The sequence below is a fragment of the Semicossyphus pulcher genome, unplaced genomic scaffold (assembly GCF_022749685.1).
Source record: "Semicossyphus pulcher isolate SPU_LCO1_2020_fin unplaced genomic scaffold, fSemPul1.0.p SCAF_2, whole genome shotgun sequence".
In the NCBI taxonomy this organism is placed as follows: domain Eukaryota; kingdom Metazoa; phylum Chordata; class Actinopteri; order Labriformes; family Labridae; genus Semicossyphus; species Semicossyphus pulcher.
Genome location: NW_027211693.1, coordinates 7,066,186 through 7,078,563, shown reverse-complemented (window position 1 = coordinate 7,078,563; position 12,378 = coordinate 7,066,186).

The following is a 12,378-nucleotide window of genomic DNA, read 5'->3' as shown; positions in this document are numbered from 1 at the left end:
GTATTACAGACTGGGTGTCTGGTGCAGCTTTCACGGAAAAAATCACAAGCAGCGCCCAGACAGTGACGCGTTTTCCATCAGCCAGCAGTGGTTGGTCTGCCAGAGAGGGTAGGCGGAGCTAAGTGGCTGCTTTTCCGCTCTCTGCAAGTGTTGCGAGTAAACAGTAATCTACTGTGGCTGAACAAACAAATAAAAGATCGATGACTACAGATACAACTTCAACAAGAAGTGAAAATCCAAAGAAAAAGAAATAAACTTGACGCTCAGATGAAGCAAACAGTCTAAAAAGGAAAGTGACCGTCAGCCAGGAAAATCAAGAGTTACAACCGGAGCCAACCGTGGACGTCACACATGCAACACTGTCTGGATATCTGGGAGGTGTGCTCCGACAATTACCGTTTATCGCCATAGGTGCCGCCAAAGAAAACAATACTGAGATCTTATCTGAAATTAGCACTTTAAGGTTGCGGGCATCGTTTAAAGAAACAAACATTATCTGTCAGTAGAAAACAGTTTGTTTTTTTATGTGTGTGTTTTCTGGCTGTATCATAATGTTATACAGCTCTTTAATAATCTTATAGATGCACAAACTGCTCTTTACCAAGGGGTAAACAGCAACAAAAGGCATAGTAACAGCACCCCTTTTTTGAAGTAGGTTTACACATACAAGTAATTTGTTTCGGTGTTTTTGGTGCTGAACAATTAACATAGAACTAGAATAAAAATAAGTAAAAGAATATAAAAGATGTAAGATGTTCTTCTGTCTAACAGATGATCTGAAATGGTAATGAAAAACATCCTGTAAAAGCTGGAACTGCCACGTCAAAGGTTTGAATGCGCTGACTGATCATTGGCTCAGAACACAAGAAGACTGATGTTTTATTTAACGATAAAAACTGGTTTAACCAAGTGACGCCCTAACCAGTGCAGTCATTTCTGGAACGATATTAAACTTAATAAGGATGATTATAGCCTTTTCATTCACAAGATATTCAATAACACACTTTGGAAACAATTTTCCAAAGTGGAGGAATTGTCTGTTGGAATGAAGCCTTTCATTTGTAAACTAAATTGGCCAATAAAAATTATAAATGACCTGGGAAAGGCGAGGCCGCAGAGCAGGCTGCGCAGGTACAACTCATCTTCTCTTTCATGACTCTTGTGAGGATATTTCCTGCCAGAACTAAACACACTCCAAATCACGTCTCAGCAGAGGCAACATATGGAGCCTCTTTAGATTGGCAACACTGACATGATTTCAAAATCATCATCGTTGACCATTAAGTCCTGCTGATTGATGTTGATTGATGATGATGTTTCTGAGGGTTATGAGACGTATCACAGCTGCACCTTTGACTCCCATTCATTCAGCCTCTGTGATGGCTGAAGTTCTGCAGATCAGTTTCAAGAAATCCAGACCATGACCTCCAGTTAGTCACGATTCTAACATCACTTTTCCTCTCCGGCCAAAGAGCCATTTGAGTATCCGTTTTATTAAGTGTGTGTAACCATTAAGTTTCAGTGAGGGAATTAAACTGCTGTTACCGCTGAAGGTTTCATGTGCTGGACCGAGGTGACCCGGGGTGACCGCGGGGGCAGAGGGCTCGATAAAAACGACAAAGCATGAAACTATAGATCACTCTCCAAAGCAGGAGTGGTGTTAACCTTGGAAGCCTGGGGAGCTGTGAGGTTCAAAGAATACAGGCCTTGACTTATTTGTTTAGGGTTGAACTGCGCTGAAATGGACCTACTAAGTTACTGGAGCCATAGCTCAACCGTGCCCCTCTTCCTGCAGGGGTCAGGGGTCACTGTTGCTGTAGAGATCGCACAACAGTAGAGAGGAAAAGCAGTGGCTGGAGAGCCCTTTATGTAAAAGGAGGGAACAAAGAGCTGAAAAAGAGAAAATTCGATGAACAGTCTGCGGTACAAAGCACCACAAATATAATCGTATTATGACCTCACTTTTTGGCTGGTTTTGACAAACGTCATGGTAGCATACGCTGTAATGATCCACTGCTCTGCTGTATGTCTTACAAAACCACAAAGCAGGATTTCTTTAGCCCTTCCCTCGTCGTGTTTGCTGGCTTTTTTTCATTTAGGTTACCCTAGGTGGCCTGCTGCGCCATAAAGATCCTGAAGCCACAAACAGTATAAACTATTTACAGAAACAAAGGCACATCCGAAAAGGGTTTCCACGTCTAAATCTTCTGTCCATCTTTACCCTTCCGAATGATATACCTTCAAAATTACACACGGAGGAAGGATACAGTGCTGCATAACTGCCTCTATTTTTACCATTGAGTCAAAACTGCCATCAAAATCATTAAGATACTTTTTTATGAACCATCTCTGGAGACACAAGAATATGCAGGCAATCCATCAAACAGTTGTTGAGGTATTACAAGCCATGTCTACACGTACGCGGGTATTTTTCAAAACTGAGTTTTTACCTCCTTCGTTTCAAAAAAACAAAAAAACAAAAACCATCCTCACAAGCCCGGTTATTAAAAAGTCCCCGTCCAAACGAAAAAACACAACAGAAACCCTGTCATGACAATGCCACACCAACAGGCGGGGATATAACCCAGTCATGTAAAGAAGAAAAAGAAAATCATGGCCAATCAAAAGCCTGAAAATATCTATTGCCTGAAGACTGTACATATATGTGTAAACATGTAAAAAGTCCTGTAAGAAGCATCACTGTTTTTGTCAGGTCCGTGACGCCTCACAAAGGAGATAACGGCACACAGCCTGACGTCACGAGCCAAAAACGCCATTACCCCATCTATACGTCTCCGTGGAAACAGAGTTTCTCTATAGTTGTCACCCTGGCCGGAGTTTGAAAAGAGGTCAGTTTTCAGTGACCTAAAACGGCATTTGTGTGTGCAGGAAAGGTCAAAACGCTGCGCAAAAGCAATGTTTTGAAAAATACCCATGTGCGTGTGGACATGGCCTCAGTCTGGACCAATAGACCAGCTTTTTGCTAATCATTCCTTTCACATAACATTATATTTATTTTTCTTAAATAAAGGGCATGTACATTCTCTTGAAAGAAGCCCAAAAGCTGAGAGCCAATGGGGCGAGCGGTTGACTCCTTTATATGTCTCATATTTGAAATAAGACAGACCTGGCGTTGTTGTCACATGCCTGTGGGGGCGAACATATCAGGTGTCTCATTTCATAGTAATAATCAAAAACATACTGATCTAATTATCATAATGTGGGCTTACAGCCATATCTTAGATAAACTATCACCCAAATGCTTCACCCACTGCGGACCTGTTTTTCTTAGCCAATCAATTTCCTCGGCGGCAGCCCGGGATTACCTCCAAGGCTGCTCCAACCCTCAGCAACAGGCCGCGGACGCTGTCCCTGTCGTGCTTATTTTGCCTTCGTCCTGCGTATTTAGCTCTGTTTGTTGATCTTGGTCGTGGTTCCCCTTTGGAGGGCGAACCGGTTTCGTCTGCTTTGTCTGGCCAAGCCCTGACACCGGCTGGACTCGGGGCCGCGCTGCAGCCCAGAATACACAAACGTCACTGGTCAGAGGGCCAGAGAGAGGCGCGAGGAAACACTCGGCTAGACCACACAGCCGTCAGACCTGTCCCACCGTGCAATTTGAGTAAAAATTCTGTGAATGCATTTGGGTCAACGCTGCGGTGACTCTTTGTGTTTAACTTTTCCTCGGCAGAGTGAAGGGGAAATACAGGAAGAGCCTCCGTGCTGTGTATTTTTGCAGGAAGTTCAGATAGAAATGGAGGGATCTCAGGACCTTGATTCACAACCACAGGGGTCAGTTAAACTAAATACATGCAAAAAAAAAAGAGAGGCCATTCTTAAGAGAGAGAAGGAAGATTGCTGGTGAATTATTCCTCAACAGAAAAAATTGCCCAATTACGTCGGTCTGGAGGTCTCCACTCCCACAGAGTAAAAATAGTCCACTAGTCTTGGCCATTTCAGGATAAATTGGTATATATTGGCAAGCATTAATAAACCTCAGAACATGAGAATTGTAGCATTCTTAAACTAATGGCCAGTTTTACTGTTTTTATGAATGTTCTGCCTCATTTGAAGCGACCTTTGGACACAGGAGTTGATGTCGGTGTTTTAGAGCCTTCGTATGAAATCGGAGTAATAGCTCATATTTTCCTACATTATGACTCTCTTCTCGTTCCATGATGCATTCACTGTCTTTGCGTGAACTACTGACCGACGCAGTTTGATGATGAATAGACAAAGGATGTAGAAAGTGAAGTGGGAAAGTTGATGGAAATGTTATCAAAACTATAAACGGCCTCTGTGGGGTTTGCATGAAGAGGGAAAAATTCAAAAGAAAAGAGAATCTAATCCGACTTCTACTGAAAAATACTTTAGCACTTCTTCCTCATAAAAACACTGTCTGGCTCCGGATTTAAGCATTTCAACGACAAAGCCTATTGTTCACACATTATTAGTGGTTTCGACAGAAAGATTTAAAAGCCTGACATGTATTTAAGTCAGCTTGTCTGTTTTCCTTCTTTAATTGTTTCCATACTTTTGTGTGTCCTGTTTTAACATAACCTCCAAAGTTTATTCCAGACTTTAGAGGCAACAGAGAGCAGTTAATTTGTATTTTCTTTTACGGGAAGTAGCAGCTGTTGGTAGCATGCACAGTCTCGCTTTTCTAGCAGGGAAATGCAGGTTAGACTATAACTGTGTCCCAATCCAGGGGCTGCAGCCTTCGAAGGCCGCATTTCAAGGCCGATTGCGTCACAGAAGCGCGCCGAAGGCTGTCCCAATTGTGTTATTTCCCAAATATAAGTTCTCCCCAACAATGGCGCCTTTAACTTTCGTCTGACAGTTACGATGGTAAAAACTTGCTCAGTGGAAACAGCCACGTTTCAGTTTTTATGGACAGAGTCACAGCTTAATGATACTTTTAATTCACATTTTTCCTCAGCCATCAAACTGTCCCTCTTTTACGAAGATGTTTTGATGTGGATGGTTCTTCTTATTTAATTTGTGCGGAGAGGAGTGCAGCGCTTCGTTGTCATTGTTAATGGAAACCAACTACATCTGTCTGCCGTTCTTGTGCAACTATCTTTAGTGTGTGGATATATGACTCGGGGTGGAGGCATCAATGCTCGCAGGAGGGCAGGTAGGCCATCCAATATTTCAATCTGGATGTATTACAGTCCTTCGATGCCCACAGACACCAGATTTTTACTTCTTTTCAGAGCATTTCACTTTTTAATTGCTGTTGTAAAAGTGCCTTTAAACACACACCACAATGTGTTTATAAAAACATGATGGATTTTGATGTAAGAATACAAAGACAAACTTATTTGGTTTGTATTGCAATGCCCGTCCCATTGACAGTAAAAAAAACATCTATATATATATATTTATATAGAGTCAACACGTATAAATCATCTTCTTATTCTTCAAACTGTCGTCTTGGTAACTCAGCAAATATAAAGCTTTCAGTGAACATTATACATCTGTGTGTGTACCTCAGCCAATAGTTTTTGTTCTCACTTCGAGGGTCACCCACATTGCCCTTTCCGGGTTTTACGAAGACATCACATGTTTCAGCGAGCCAGAAACGAAATGTGATTCGCAACATCCATCAAGTGTTTTACTAAAGTAAAGTATTTGCATTAGAGTGGAAAAGAAATAGGAAATCCATAAGCAGTCATCTGTTTCAGCTTTAAAAGCTTCTGTTTCTATTCTTCAGATCAAGCCTGCTGAAGGACGTGGGTATTGTTTGACTTTTTCCCGAGGGGGTGTTCCACATGAGATCTTTACGTTTCAAACCTTCCAGGCTGCAATTTATCCGATAATAAAGGTAAAATTCATCCGTTCTCCAGCTCTGATCCAAGACTTATAAAAGATTTGGAAAGTTTTCCCCTTGTTTCACACATTGTCTCTGATGGAAAACGTTTAATAGCGAAGGAAAAGGCCACCCTGGAAGAATTATCGCTCTTATTCTCTCTCTCTTTCTCTTCAATGCGCGCCTCAGCTCGCTCTATCCGGCACGCGAGTCGACACTTTCTGCCCAGAAACCAGAGGAGGCATGTTCACCCTCACACTGATCATACCCAGCAGCAGGTTTACAGTGCAGCTGAATTAGTCTTTGGATTAGGCGAAGCACTGCTTTTCTCATTAAGGCCTGTTGGCTCTGTTCATTTCATTGTTTCCGGACTCCTGCCTTTGTCGACAGACGCTTCTATATAACTGGTTTTGCAATTACATCCCCTCAAAAGGATTAAATTATATTTCCAGCTATTTAACGTTAGTTATTTATTTTAATACAAAAAAGAATAACAATCTCATATTTACAAGACATATATTTCGCCTGTTGAGCTTTGTCAAGTTGTAAGCTGGTTCCACGTCTCTGAATCGCTGCCCACATTTAAAATTAAACGAAGATTCAAAGGTCTGTGGTCTGGACTGGATTAGATCTACTGGATGTAATTTTTATTCAAAATCTTAACTGCTGTTCTAATGTGGTTTAAATGTTTATTTGAAAGTGTAAGCCTCATGATTTTGTTTGTCAGAATGAAATCAGTTTTTGAAGGGGATGAGATGGCTGCCATTTGTTACCCACGGCACATTAACGGCACACTTTATAGAAGTAATTGGGAGTTAAATCCAGTGTGACCAAAACCTCTACAGACAGGGGACCTATTCTGCTCGTCATTATTGCACACATAATGTTACAATGTTGGATGTTCATATCAAACATGGCCAAATTTTCAAAGAATGAGGTTAACATAAAGTTGGCTGCTCCCTCAGGGTTCAGTCTGCTCTGATTTCTAGGTTTCCAACGGTTTTTCTACTTTCCACAAAGTGCAGGGATGCACCGATCCATCTGCTCAGTCTGTCGAGGAAGTTTTCCAACTGCTCTTCTCAGGACAACTCATTGAGTTTTAAATTTCAAGCAGCTACTGGGATCTGCTGCTGTAGGTGGGCTACCTGAAAGCTAGCCAATCAGGAGAACATGGGCTTTAAAGGTCTTAGTGAGACAGGAGCTTGTTTCAGACACAGGCTTAGCTGAGAGGCTGCACAGAGGGCCGGTATACAAGTACCGGAAGTCAACCTGTCGCACATGCAAATCGGCTGCTATTTGTGTAAATGTTTTTTTTTTCTATGAATCATGCAATGCTACTCTAGTGGAATCCTATATTAAAATGCAGAGCTGAAAATGTGTTTGCTTGTCAGTTGCAATAGCTAACAGGAAAGTTTCCATGACAATCCTGATCTTGTCCCGGCCAACATATCTCAGCTCCCATTACTAAAACAAGTTGTATGACAACAGTCTAGTCTTTGAGAACAAAGATAAAAAATCAAAAACCAACTCAAGGAGGCAGCAGCATGAACTGGTAGCTAATAAATTAGCAAACGTATCAGGCTAACTAGCTAGCTGCTTTTAGCAACCAGATAGCTGCAATCACGCCACATCCTGCCAGCTGCATTTACTAAAGCTTAGTGGGAAAACTGTTTGTGTTAGCCTTCAAGATATAATATAAACTCTGATGAAAATAATTGAAGAACATTAACAAGTCAGAGAAAAGAGAGGTGTTCCAATATGTCTTCCTGTTAGCAAACATCCTAGCATGAATACAGTATTCATCACTTTCAAGTTGTGCTATAGGGCCTTGTTCCAACTCAGTGTATCGTGATAGCAAATAATGTGCTCTCCATACAGAACAATTCACAAATAAGAAATGCTAAACATCCAGTCTTAATATCAGGTGCTACAGTTTGGATTTGGTGCAGACAAGAATGCTAACGGTGCTGTGGACGCTACATTTCAGTAATACAAATTAGTAATATAAAAAGAAGTTTTAGTAGGCTGTTCTTTTCTCTCTGCTCAGACATGGTGAGTACCATTGATCATTTCTCTGTTCAGTACAAGCAGACGGGAGCAGTAAATCACATCCCTGTCCGTCAGCCAGCACATTTTCCTAAGAGAAATCAATCATTGTGTGTTGGGAGCAGCGACTGTAAAAGCCTCCATGAATTGGCTCTATTTTGAATCACAATTGTGTTTTAGCAATCAGTGTTAGAGAACAGCAAAATGCATATCTGTTTATTTGAAAATGTCATAAAGCACTCAACTGCTATCATTCACTCTGGTGTAACCTGACCGGGTGTTGACCATTGTTTCCATATTCTTCAGCCCAGAGTGTCTGTTGTAGTTCCTGTAAAAATTCCCTTTTTGCAATAAACAAAAGTGCAGGTTTTTTTCATCAGCTCTGTTCCTGCAATACAAGCATTTTGGAACAATGTGACCAATATATCATTTTGCTGTTTCATATATTCATTAATCACCTGGGACAATTGGAATAAGTTCCAAATAATATATCTGGATGTTTTCACTATAAGAAAAATTATGATAGTCAACTGAAAAATGGAAATACTGCTCAAACCTTTGTATTGTACGGAAGCCCTAAGCGGACATGCATCAAAGCATTTTATTAACTCCGTTTTCCCATGATTATGAGTAATTTCTGATTGTTTGCTCGAGATCGCATCTTATTTATTTCGTTTTCTCGAGATAACACAGCTGGTGTTCCAGTGAAAACAGAGTCATTTTCCAGCGATGTAGAAAACAAAACAACAGGCTGGTCTCTGTGATATTACAGCCCAGGACATGCCATGCTGCCATTGCCCACACTAATGAGGGAAGTTAAGACTACTTCTACTTTGTTTTGTGCTTTTGCAACTCTGGGGATACGAGTTATGATCATCTGTCGTTATGGTGGTGCAGCTTTGTTATCTTGAGATACCAAGATAAATTAGTTGAGATCTTGAGAAAACAACCAGAAGTTATTCGTTATCAACAGAGAGGGGGAACAGAGTAAATGAAATCGATGGATGCATGTCCATTTAGTCTGTTGCGCCCATTGATGGCAGTTTTTGCTGTTTGATTGAATAATCAACCAATCAGAATTTCAAATGGAGGTACAGTATCTCTGCTACACGCCAGCTAAAATAATGTTGGCAGGACAGCTGGGACAAAAGACCGAAAAATGATCTTCTCCAACAAGTTATCAGCTTAGATGAACACTGTGAGATTAAATGTAGAGTTACGTCGCTCTTGAAAATGTCCATTATAAGGTTGAAATTAAAAAAGACAACTTTCTGAAAACTATCCGGTAGTTGTAGATCGTCTAGTCTTTCTTATTTTAAGCCAAGCTAGCAGCACGGCTTTACTGTATTGTCTCAACAATTGGATGGATTGCGACTAAGTTCGGTTCAGGTATTCATGGTGCTCAGAGGATAATCCCTAATAATTAAATCGATCATCTGACTTTAATCTAGTGCCATAATGAGGTTTAGTTATGTCTTTTGCTTAAAATACTTTATGGATGAATTGTTGAGAAATTTTGCACAAACATTCATGTATGTACCAGTCAATGAATTAAGCCATTAGTCATTTAATTAATTTAAATTATAGCTGATTACAGTGACAATCATTATGTCCCGTTACAGTGTGTACCCAGCTAGCAGGGTATGTTCCCATAACATCGGCAAACATTACCTACAAGTTCTAATTAGGTTTGGAAAAAAAACGTTTTAATCTAATATTTAAAGAACATTTTAAGGATGTTTAAGGAAATAAAGTTCTTGTAACGTTAAAACTTAAACTAAGACAGAACGTTTGAACTGCAACATTGTGAAGATATTTTCAGGATGTTAGTACGGCCAGAACTATCAGAACGTGATTTATAAAACGTTCCTGAAAGGTTGATTTGAACATTCTCACTGCAACTTTCTGAAAATGTTTTCAGAGAACGTTCTCCTGCTACTAAAAGGAACATTCTGGGAACCAAATAAAAACTTTCCGCTCAAAACACTACCAGAACATCGCACGTAGCATTCTCAGAACGTTCTTAGAACAAAACATTTCTAGCTGGGTGGTGCTTGATCTTGTTTGGTTTGGTGGGAGGACTTACACTCTGCCATGACTATTAGAGACTTGGTGTTGGCCATTGAGATCAACTGGAGACTCCAAATAAAAGGAGATAACTGATATCTCCATCTGGCCTGTAGTTTTGACCTTCTGACCTTTGAGCTACATGCCCGCTTCAAATGCCCGATCATATTTAGCTTCATAGTTAAACTGAGGTGCAGTAAACTTGGACTTGAAAGCCCTCAAAGTTTTCCAGGCTTTACTCCAGATCTTGGGAAAACCCTGTTGTGATCTAAGCTCACGTTTTGGCGTCTGTAGCCACAATCGGCATGGCGTAGGCTCATGACCCGTGCATAGATCCCACAGCAGATGAAGTCCTGTTAGAGGTCACTCTGTATTTTAGGAACACAGCCACAATTCAATCCTCTCCAAGCCATTTTTCATCAAAGAAGTGTGTCCTCTAGAATATGCTACAGTATGCACCAGCTTTTATTCCCAATAATTACCTCCACGGCTCCAAAGCGGGGGTTGGTCTGTTGTTCAAAACATGTTTGTTTCTTTGGAAACTGTTCAAACCATGTTTGGTATGCTGAAACAAAGAAGCAGAACTCCCTGATAGATGAACAACTGTAGATTACAGATTGTGGAAATTACAGTGTGTGCTCGAGGATTTGTTATCAGATTTAAGTTTGTTTTCTCAGCAAAAAAGTTCCTTTGAGTGTTTTGGAAAGACTCCAAGTACACTACAATTAGAGTTCATTACTGAAAGGAGAATATTAACAGTATCAGTAACTCAGGAAAAAGTGCAGCTTGTAAACTTTTAATTTGAAACACTCAAAGAGGAATCCAACATGGCTACCCTGAGAAAACAATGCAACTATAAATTTGATATTTCTCTCCGCCAAAACAAAAGTTTACATGGTCATTTATTTTCCTAAAGCCTCTAAAAATCCATGAGAACCAAAGCAAACTTGTATTTCTTGCCTCTGACAATCTTTGCTCATGCTGTAACAAGCAGAATGGATAGCACACCTTTCCCCACAACTCCCAGCTCCACGCCCAGACGCCTCTTCCTCTGTTTCACACTCAGACATTCTCCAACCTGTCTGGGGTCCAGGAGTCAACCACCTCCCCTTGACACCAATCCATACGGGTTAATTGACAATGAAAATACCTGGAGGGAAAACAGCCGTTCAGAACATCAAGATTTAAACCTGGCCATATAGGATTATTTTTAAAAAGTCATACGCACGCCGCAAAGAAAATACCTCTGCCTTCAGATGAATAGGTATTCTTTCTTCTACTCCAATGTGCTGTTTTTCTTTGGGGAGCTTGCGGTCCTGAAGTGCTTTAGACCTCAACTCGGAGCAATTTAATGGATGTACAGCAGCAGCACTGTGCAGAAAATAGCATTAAAATATGCTCCTTATGTTTTGAGACCAAATTGAAGCTATAGGCAAGAGCACAGTGTGCATCAGGGGCATGAAGTGCAGGCTACAGTGGCACCAAAGCAATTGAAGTAACCATTGCAGTGTAGCACAATTATGTTCGAAATCTGATCTTAAAGTTTATTTAAAAAATAGAATATCCAGAATCCACTTATTGATAACCAAATTGCATTGAAATAAATGGAAACAAATGAGAAATACATCTTAAATTTATGGTGCAAAATGTTTGCTGTGAGTATTTAAAGGGACATAACAACCAAATCACGGGTATGCACCAAGCAGCAACCTCCGGTGTTGAAAAATGAAGCCTATGCAGAAGTGCAAAAAACTGCAGTTCCTCGAGTGGCCACTTGAGGCTCCAGAAAACAAGAAATAACATTACTACAGATGGGAAAATGCCAATTTTTACAGCAGAAATAAACATGTTTACAGCCTGGTTCGGAAAACGGTTTGTTATAAATAGCTAATTTTATTGTTCAAGATAACTGCACGGCGAGTGTCATTTTTTTTTATAACACACTCGTTTTAATTATATTAAGCCTTAAATTATAGGAGCCGGCTCATTTGATTGACAGTTGGATCCTCGCTCTTACCAGGTGAGCGAGCAGTGAGTCCGCTACTTCTTTAGTCTGATAACTAAACACCTGCAGTTAGTCACCATCACAAACAGAATCTCCTCCTGGGAAAGTCAAACTAGCTCATTCATTATTTATACAGTCTATGGCTAATAACCGTTAGCTACGCTGAGGAGCATATAGCCTAGCTTCATTGCCGTAGCTGGCCATAGGCTTTAGCTCGGTCGCGCTCCACCTCTTTGCCCGTCTCTAGATTAGCCGGCTCTGGCATTTCCAATATGGCGACCCCCAACGCTGGCGCAATTCAGGCTTCAAAACACTTCTTCAGAAGCCAGTTGGTGACGTCACCGAGACTACGTCCATTACTTATACAGTCTGTGGTATGCACCTTAAACTTCCAAGTTTTTACTTCTTGTAGTTGGAAAAGTGTTCCTCCCTGGTGCAGAAAAATGCATTT